This window comes from Lampetra planeri, chromosome 57, assembly GCF_965212315.1.
Source record: "Lampetra planeri chromosome 57, kcLamPlan1.2.h2, whole genome shotgun sequence".
NCBI lineage: Eukaryota > Metazoa > Chordata > Hyperoartia > Petromyzontiformes > Petromyzontidae > Lampetra > Lampetra planeri.
In genome coordinates, this window is record NC_136163.1 from 4,995,729 (window position 1) to 5,006,416 (window position 10,688).

A 10,688-nucleotide genomic window follows, 5' to 3' on the forward strand; every position below is an offset into this window, starting at 1 on the left:
TAGCACGGTTGGCTATGTACGGCGCGAAAGAAATTCCAACAGACTTACATAACGTTACACAAAAACACACAACAGTGCCTTAGCCTGAGTCTTCCTGTCTGTCTCTGTGCCTTATCGGAAGTTCCTTGACCGCCACCATCCCCACCCTGCTCTGCCCTCCTTTGCCCTTTATCTCGAATTCAATCGGCTCAAGCCTCCAGTGAACCACGTGACTTCTGCTTGGCCACGCCCACTCTGAATCCCTCCCCTCTCCACGGCTAGCGACGCCCACTATGAAAACAGACGCCTCTCCTCCGTGCAGCTCACTCCCAGCCTTGCTCCCTTCCTTCTCTCTTTCCACCCCACTGTATTCCCTCCCTTCTCATTCTCATCATCATCCCTGACATCTGCATTACATCCGTGACTCTATTTTCCTTCCCGCGGTGTGCCACAGGTGCAAAGTTTCACTTTCACAAGTGACCCCTCACTTCATGCTCCTCCAACAACCCCCAATCCTCATTCTTTCCCTCCCGTTCCCTTGCCTTGCGTCTTCCCTTCCTTTCTGTCCTATTTCATCGATGTCTTCAATCCACCCCTTGTCTTTCCTTCACTAGCGCTCCTCCGCCGTTGATGCCATTAGACATTTTTTTTCTCTCTCCATTTGTCCTCTCCTTTGGGGCTATCGCTCTCTGATTCTTCCTCCTTGTCCACATCTCAAATGATATTGGTCGCGATACATAGAGAGCTTCAAAACTAAAAGTGCCTTACCCAGAATACACCCACCGACCGACCGACCGATGTGCCTAAAGCCAGCGTAGTGCCTAAGTAAAATAAGGTGACATTATATACACCTATGTATGTGGAACTTGTTTCCGCACGCTACCTAGCAAACCGCACTCATTGGAGGTGCGGCTGAAGGACAACAGACGAAACACAAAAAGCAGTTCTGAAGAAATGTGTTTTCAATCGGGATTTCAACGTGCCATAGCTCCCAGCGAGTTCCTAATAGCGGAAGGGAAGAGCGGTCCAGACGGCCGCAGAAGCGCATCTGGTAAAGCGCTGCGATGGTGACGATGATGCGGTGACCTTTGTTTGACGGCCACCCAAAAGCCACAGCTCCTGCTGCTGCGAGAATGGTCGGAGTTCACGCGATGATGGTTTATACCTTCTGTGGTTTGAACCCGATGGTTTACATCTTTGTGCGATTTTTTTTCACGTTGGCTTTAGACGCAAGCAGACCGTGTGTTTCGTAATCAAAGAACAGATGTGATGACAATGTTTTTTTTTTCCATCGTTGTCAATGACAGACGGTGTTGTTTTTGTTGGGTTAGATCGCGTAAATATCAATGTGTCGTCGTTAAACCCACCACGACCCGACGCAGCCAATCAGCGAGGTCTGTCACGTAGACAAAACGTGTCAATTCGTTACTAGTTCAGCACACACCGGTTGCGTTGTGGAGAGTAAACCTGCAACAACATTTAAAAGCCGAGTACTGTGACGTTTCACCGGTAATTACAACAAGCAGCCTCATCAAGATGCTGGATGTAATTACCATAGGTGGGACAAAGTCATTGTTATGCAAGTCCAAGTCGAGTCGCAAGTCATCAAATTCATGACTCGAGTCTGACTCGAGTCCAAGTCACATGACTCGAGTCCACATCTCATAGGTGGGACAAAGTCATTGTTATGCAAGTCCAAGTCGAGTCGCAAGTCATCAAATTCATGACTCGAGTCTGACTCGAGTCCAAGTCACATGACTCGAGTCCACATCTCATAGGTGGGACAAAGTCATTGTTATGCAAGTCCAAGTCGAGTCGCAAGTCATCAAATTCATGACTCGAGTCTGACTCGAGTCCAAGTCACATGACTCGAGTCCACATCTCATAGGTGGGACAAAGTCATTGTTATGCAAGTCCAAGTCGAGTCGCAAGTCATCAAATTCATGACTCGAGTCTGACTCGAGTCCAAGTCACATGACTCGAGTCCACATCTCATAGGTGGGACAAAGTCATTGTTATGCAAGTCCAAGTCGAGTCGCAAGTCATCAAATTCATGACTCGAGTCTGACTCGAGTCCAAGTCACATGACTCGAGTCCACATCTCATAGGTGGGACAAAGTCATTGTTATGCAAGTCCAAGTCGAGTCGCAAGTCATCAAATTCATGACTCGAGTCTGACTCGAGTCCAAGTCACATGACTCGAGTCCACATCTCATAGGTGGGACAAAGTCATTGTTTTGCAAGTCCAAGTCGAGTCGCAAGTCATCAAATTCATGACTCGAGTCTGACTCGAGTCCAAGTCACATGACTCGAGTCCACATCTCATAGGTGGGACAAAGTCATTGTTATGCAAGTCCAAGTCGAGTCGCAAGTCATCAAATTCATGACTCGAGTCTGACTCGAGTCCAAGTCACATGACTCGAGTCCACATCTCATAGGTGGGACAAAGTCATTGTTATGCAAGTCCAAGTCGAGTCGCAAGTCATCAAATTCATGACTCGAGTCTGACTCGAGTCCAAGTCACATGACTCGAGTCCACACCTCTGGTAATTACCAGCGAAACGTCGTACTCAACAATGAATCTTCTTGGTTCTTTCGGTAAAGTCACGTAGAAGGGAAATAATAAAAGAATAAAAATAAAACATAATAAAATACAATTCTCACGACGTTTAGGCCACAACGCAAGCAGCCGTCCTCAGGTGAAGAACGGGTCTGTCGGAAAGACAGCGTCTGAATGAGCACCACCAAGCTTGGCAGCGTATATTTAAGCTGGGTTAGGGGAGGAAGGGCGCCTTGACAAATTGTATTTTATTATGTTTTTATTTTTTTTATTTCCCTTCTACGTGACTTTACCGAAAGAACCAAGAAGATGAATCCCTGCAGTCACGAAAGCTTGAAATCGAAAAATCAAGTAAGGTTCCATTGAGCTGTTCAACTCTTTTTTCAGAAGCGACCTGGCGGTCACAAATCATAGCTCAACTCACCGGCGTATCATCACGTGGACATTGATAGCAGCCAAACGCTCTAAAACACGTGACGTTGATGCAAAAATGCGGAGGGAAAAACCGGAGGACCCGGAGAAAAAAATCCACGCGACCGCGGTGAGAGAAAGAGAGAGAGAGAGAGGCACGCAGACTCCCAAGTACACAGCAGGCGTCAGGGCCGGGATCGAACCCACGACCTCCTGCACACCAGACGAGTTGGTTAACATCTCCCAGCTACCGTTCACCTTAAACACGTGTTAGGTGGTGATCCCTGTTCTCGCGGATGGCGGCAGCAGCGTGGTTCAGGAGCTCGATGCTCACGTCCACGACTGCTGCTGGCCACGAGGGAAGGGGCTTCAGGATAGAGAGACCGAGAGAGAGTTTGTGCCATGTAGGTGTTCCTACACGGTGTTAGGAGCGTCGACCACGGTGTGTTTAACCGTCGCGCCGATCGTCCAAAGCGATGGTGGGCGACGCCACGGCAGACAGCCGCGCGCAGGAGGCACTGGGCGCGCAATCGATCGCGTTTGGAACGCTAAGGGGACGAAAGCAACAACAACAACGCGTTTTGTGAATAGTCGGCTGGCTGTCTTCCGCGGCTTCATGGAAATCATGAAATATATATTAATTTATCTGAATGTTTATTGTGTAAAAAAAAGAAACGAACCCCGAAACAAACGTACGAGCAGGCAAACGAGCGTCACACATTGTTCATATTGTACAGATTAAGCTGTTGTTGTTGTTGTTGTGACTGTTGCCACTCATCGTGCGTCGAGGTTTCCGCGGCCGTGCGCGCGCCGCGTTGCCGTGAGGTCCGACGTTTCGCCCACCCCCTTCCCTTTTGTTGTCGTTGTTTTGGGTCTTTAAGGAACTGCTGCAGACGACGTGCGACGCGAAACATCGGGCAACGATGCCCGACGACGACGACACAAATAAAGGGACTCCCTCACCGCCCCGAACGCACGTCGGAGAAGGCAAACTCCCTCGGTCATCATTTTTTTATTTTATTTTGTGTTATCGTCGGAGCGATGAGAATCTTTGCCCGCACATCTATTCTAGTCCGCTTCGTAACTTTGTGGGGAGGGGGGGGGGTTTGGAGGGGGGTAACCCGGGGGGGGGGGTGGGGAGGGTCACCGAGGGGGTGGGGGTGGGGGGAGGGTCACCGGGGGGGTGGGGTGGGTCACCGGGGGGGGGTGGGGTGGGGGAGGGTCACCGGGGGGGGGGTTGGGAGGGTAATCGGGGGGGGTGGGGTCACCGGGGGACACTCGCGTGCCGTGGGTCCCGCCTCCTTGTCGCCCGCGTCGCCCCATCGACTGATTCAGTGCCGAGTTTTCATCACCACCACCCCCTCCATGTGCCGCCCCTCGTTCAGAACGGACGCGCCGGTGTCGCCCAAAAGAGTCACCGCGTGGGTCGTTGCGGAGGGGAGCGCGAACACCGCACGCGGAAGGCGCCAACGCGGCACGCACGCGGTGGCCGGAGGCGCGTTTTGTTGTTGTCGTCGTTGTTGTTGTTGTTGCGAACTAAACAAAAAAACGTCGACAAAGGTAACAACGCGGACGCTAAAATCGCCGCGCTCGATTTGCGCAATCTCGAGAGCGGTGTTCCGGGCGTCTCCATCGCGAGGCCGGCTGAGAGAAGAGCTCAAAGGCTCGGGAGCTCGAGAGCTCGAGGGCTCGCGTCGTCACCCGCGGACACCCGTGGACACCCGCGGCTGTCAACGGACGAGAGAGTTTGGTGGTCACTCGCGCCCAGCCCCACCTTGACGCAGAAGTTGACTCGCGCACCGAGATCCGGCGCCGGTATTTTTGTGGTGTCGAACTCGTCACGTGGCAGGTTGCGGCGTATCGATGGGAGACCCCCTGACGCTGTCGAGTGAGAGGTGGTGACCTTTTCTTCGTCGATGTAGATTTATTGTGCTCCCCACCCCCCCCCGACTTTAATTCACTCGAACTAGAATAAAACACAATGGCATTGTTGTTGGCCTAAAATCCCAATGGTGGGTCCTTCGATGGGTCCTTCGATGGGTCCTTCAGTGGGTCCTGTGGTTGGTCAGTGGGGCCACAATACCCCAATACCCCATGGGAGGTGGTCTGCGCAGAGCTATTTGCAGATACCGCGATTATTTTCACCAAACGGTATATTTTCTACTGCCCAATGATGCGAACGTATTTATATCTCATTTGCGTGATTCAATAAAAAAAAATTCGAATTCAGTCGTTTTCATGACTAGTTTTTTCCTTCAATAATTTTCTTCAATCACTTTTTTTTCTTCAATAATTTCTTCACTCACTTTTTTTTCCCTTAAATAATTTCTTCACTCACCTTTTTTTCCTTCAATAATTTTTTTCACTCACTTTTTTTCCCTTCAATAATTTTTTTCACTCACTTTTTTTCCCTTCAATAATTTTTTTCACTCACCTTTTTTCCCTTCAATACTTGTTTTCACTCACCTTTTTGTTGTTTTAAATAGTTTTAGTTCTGTTGCTGTTGCAGCTGCTGCTCCCCTTGCTGCTGCTACTCTGTGCGATCAGAAATAAGGAGACAAAGGCGGCCGGGCATAGTGCTGGCTACCCACCACCCCCTCGTGTGCCGTGCCGGCCTTCATAGGTGCTACTCGCTACCAGCACTTGCCGCGGACAGTCTGTTAGAGACTACTCGGGTGATCTTTGGCTTTGTAATCACCTTGACCAAAGGAGGTACACAGCCTTGCGTGGAGCAGTTTGGTGGTTATGGTGGCGGTGGCGGTGGTGGCAATGGTGGTGGCCACACTTCCCTGCCTTCATAGGTGCTACTTACTAACAGCACTTGCCCCAACAGTCTGTTAAAGACTACGCGGGTGATCTTTGGCTTTGTAATCGCCCGACCAAAGGCAGTACACAGCCTTGCGTGGGGCAGTTTGGTGGTTATGGTGGTGGTGGTGGCACTGGTGGTGGCCACACCATACCGGCCTTAGTAGGTGCCACTTCGCTAACAGCACTCGCCCTAACGATACGTGGCAGGCTATACGGGTGATCTTTTTTCTTCTTTGATCAGAAGGAATGCGTTGGTCGTGAGCTCATGCATTCCTCGTGTGTGCGTGCGCGCGCGCGCGCCTGTTTACGTATCAATTACACACAGCACAACACGCGAACATTTATCATTTTTACAGAAGGCATTTCATGTTTTAATCCTGCCTTACAGCGCATCTCATCGGCTGTTGGGTTACGAGTTGAAGTCCCCCCCACTGACACCCTCCCTCCCCCCCGTTTCCTTTCCATCGCCACTAATCCTCTCCTTTAAACTTACAAGCGTCCAAGAGTAAAAGCTTTTCACGTTGACTTTGTGTGGTGTGTGTGAACAGGTGAGAAAGGGGAGCGGTGGTGCAGCGGTTAGCGCTACGAACCCGGCGTGCCAAGTTCCATTCCAGCTCACGGCCGACACTAGTGGCGATTATCTGAACCGGTCCTGGGCCTCCCCTACGTTGCCAATAAAACATCACTCATAGTTTAAGTTTGTGTCCAAGTCTGGCAACTGCAAGGCACGTGGAGGCGGGGTGGTGTGTGTGGTGAGCGGTGATGTGGTGGTTAGCGCGCTGCGCTATGAACCTGGCGATCCGGGTTCGATTCCCGCTCACGGCAAACACCAGTGACGATTATCTGAACCGGTCCCCTAGGTCGACTCAGCCTCAAATGAGAACCTAGTGCGATGTGTAAACATCACCACTAGGGAGACAAAGGCGGCCGAGCGTGGCGTTGGCCACCCACCCCCTCGTGTGCCGTGCCGGCCTTTATAGGTGCTCGCTAACAGCACTTGCCCCTACAGTCTGTTAAGGCTATACGGGAGATCTTTGTCTTTGTCTTCTTGTGGTGAGTGGGTGTCTGTGTTGTCTCTATCAACACCAGTGACGATTATCCGAATCGTTCCTGGGCCTCCCCTACGTGGACTCAGCCTTAAATGAGTACCCTGTGCGGTGTGCATACATCGCCACTAGGGAGACAAAGGCGGCCGGGCGTGGTTCCGGCCACTACCCCGCCCTTCCCCCTCTTCGTGCGCCGTTCCGGCCTTCATAGGTGCTACCCTCTAACAATGATGACAAAACACCAAGGCAGGACCGGGCCTGCTGGAAGCGTCGTCAAATCGGAGCGAAAAATAACGGCATCGTTACACGAGAAATCTAAAATATTCCACGGATATCTACATTTTTTAAACAATCACTGTTTCACGTTCTGCTTCACGCGGGGCTCTGTTTGTGCGATCTCGCGCAACATGTTTTTTTTTTCGACGCAAAATTCGCCACGATGCGGTTTGACACACATGAACCGCAATGCTTCGCTGATCCCGTCAAGGAGGATACACCATCATCACGCCAACTCAGATTCAAGGACCATGAAACCACCTTCACACGAATCCTCGCAGCAACAGCAGCAGCAGCAGTAGCGGCGGCTTTTGGCTCAGCCGTCGAGCAAAGTCGGAGGTCACCGCATCGGCATCGCGCGGCGCTTTCAGATGCTGCTCCTGTGGCCGTCTGGAACGTTCTTCTCTTCCGATGTTATCATCATCTAGATTGACAAACTCATTCCTTTAGAACTTGTTCTTTGGTTCTTTTGGTAAAGTCACGTAGGTACCGAAAGAACCAACGAGTATATGGATCCCTGCAGTCACGAAAAGTTCAAATCTAGATTTAGAACTTATTTTTGTGTTTAGTTTGATGGCCTTACTCCCCCCGGGCACCTCCGATTATCACGGTTGGCTACGCACGGTGCGAAAGAAGTTCAACGTACACACCAATACCCCCGCCATTCGCCACGAAGTGACGGTGACGTCACCACGGCGCCTGTGCCAGGCTAGGTGCACTTTGAGGCGACCACGTGTAGTTGTCGAAGGCTCGCTGACCGGGAGGAGGAGGTCACGGGACAGACCCGGCAGGTGCCACGGGTAGGCTGACTGAGATGACTGTCGGCTTGCAGCCAGATGTACCCCCTACTGTGCAAAAAAAATATAGACAAAGATCCCCCGTATAGCCTTAACAGACTGTTGGGGCAAGTGCTGTTAGTGAGCAACTACGAAGGCCGGCACGACACACGGGGGGGGGTGGTGGGTAGCCAGCACCACGCCCGGCCGCCTTTGTCTCCCAAGTGGTGATGGTGGGGGGGGGGGGTAGGTGGTGGGGGGGTAGGTGGTGGTGGGTAGGTGATGGTGGGGGTAGGTGGTGAGGTAGGTAGGGGGTGGTGGGGGGGGGGGTAGGTGATGGCGGGGGGGGTGGGGTGGCCGTTGCCAATACCGGATCTCTCCACAGACACTTTCTCCGAGTCCTGCTCCCGCGAGCGAGACGCCCTCCTACCTCGCCACTGGCAGGCCTCGTGGTCTGACGGCGTCTTTCGCACTCGCCACGTGGAGGGGGGGCGGCTCACGGATCCAGAAGGCGCTCGACGCGAGCGATTTCACGCAACGCTCGGTAGCAGCGGCATGCAGCGAAAAAAAACCTCACGCGCGCGAACACACATACACACATACACACACCACCACCACCGCCATCACCGCCGCTACTACGAAAAAACCGGCGAAGCTTAACAAAATGTAGCTGTCACTTGTGATCTGTAATGCACTGTTAGGACGTGACCCCCTTGACCCTTACCCCCCCCCTCCCCCCGCTTGCTGGCAAGGCATCGCGCGTACGCGAAGGCTGCCCGTGGCTGACCCCTTCGCAGGCGTTGGAGAAGCTGCTGCTGCTGTTGGAAGGAAGAGAGAGAGAGTGGAGGAGGGAGAGAGAGATGAGAAACAAGTAGAAAGACATTGGCTGCTTCCAACGAAACATTTGAACGGATTAAGCGGTTGAAACGCTGATACAATGCGACACACGTCGCCTGCCTTGCTGTTTGATGCCGCAGGCCGAAACCCATTCTTATAGTTATTTTGTTTAAAAAATCTTCATAAAGTGTTAATCCGTTAAAAAAAAAGACATTCTAACGAGCATTTCCAGAATGCACTGAGTAAGTAGTGACTGTCTGTGTGTCTGTGTGTGTGTGGTGAGCGGTGATGTAGCGGTTAGCGCGCTGCGCTATGATCCTGGCGACCCGGGTTCGATTCCCGCTCACGGCCAACACCAGTGACGATTATCTGAACCGGTTCTGGGCCTCCCCTAGGTCGACTCAGCCTTAAATGAGTACCTGGTGCGGTGTGTAAACATCGCCACTGGGGAGACAAAGGCGGTCGGGCGTGTGCCGTGCCGTCCTTCATAGGTGCTACTCGCTAACAGCACTTGCCCCTACAGTCTGTTAAAGGCTACACGGGGGATCTTTGTGTTGTGTTTTTTGTTGCTGTTGAGATTAGCATCGCATGAAAACTCGTGGCGGATTCAAAGGGGTGGCAATGGGGGGAGGGGGAAAGGGGGGTCACCCCCCACCCCACCCCGTCCCCATGAAACCCAAAAGATTGTTATTATATTGATATTTAGCAGATTAAAAGAACACTCCATTGAATGTTTTTAAATTATTATTATTTCATGTATGTGTGTGTGGGGGGGGGACCACTTCCCCTACCATCCCCCTCACTCACCCTGAAACCACCTCGGCCTTTAATCACTCTTATTTCCATTGTCCCAGTTGCAATGTTTATTTTTTAAATTTAAAAATGTATCCGTACCGGATAATTCATAAGATAATAAATACTTGCAGTCCGGGGACCCCGCAGCCATTTAACAAAACAACACAAAAGTATATAGTGCCTAATCTGACCGATAAACCTGGTTTGTGTGATCTTAATACAGTGTGCCCATCTCATCATCTTGCGGGGACGAAGAAGAGATGTTAAATATATCGGTAGATATAAATGTAAAATATATCTATTGATATATATGTCAAATATATCGGTAGATATATTGAAGTCTGCTTTGAAAACCTTTAAAGTGGGCTTCCCTCTTTAGTTCGGTCGGTCTGCCCTGGTTTTGTTTGTGTTTCCTGCTTTTCGTGCATTGTGCATTTGCATCTTAGGATAGAATGCGCATTACACATTAGAATTTAATATTATTAACTACCTCGCCTGGTATACAGAAGGTTGTCGATTCCCGACGCTGACGTCTGCTGCTTGCTGTGTATCTCTCTCTCCGTGGTTGCGAGGATTTTTCTCCGGGTCCTCCGGTTTTCCCCCGCCGGACATTTACAATCGACATCGCACAATTCGAGTATGTGGCTGCTCTACATTACCACGTGATGATGATGATGATGAGCCACTTTGTTGAGCTGTCATTTGTGATGGTAAAGCAAATGCACCCCAGTGGGACCTGATCTCGTAAAAATAAAAAAATAAACGTTTTAGTTTCGATTTAAAGCTTTCGTGACTGCAGGGATTCATCTTCTTGGTTCTTTCGGTAAAGTCACGTAGAAGGGAAGTAATAAAATAATAATAAAAAAACATAATAAAATAATTCTCACGACGTTTCGGCCACAACGCAAGCAGCCGTCCTCAGGTGAAGAACAGGTCTGTCTTATCGACAGACATGTTCTTCACCTGAGGACGGCTGCTACTTCCCTTCTACGTGACTTTACCGAAAGAACCAAGAAGATAAACGATTTAGTTTTTATAGAGTCGACTTCGTTCGGCAACGCCCCCCACCCCCCTCCGCTTGACCAAGCGTCGTGGTCGGGGTCGCGTCTCCGCTGTTGTGAGTCCAATTTATTTTGCATCTCCGATTAGCACGGTTGGCTACGTACGGTGCGAAAGAAGTTCAACATACAAAACGAAGAC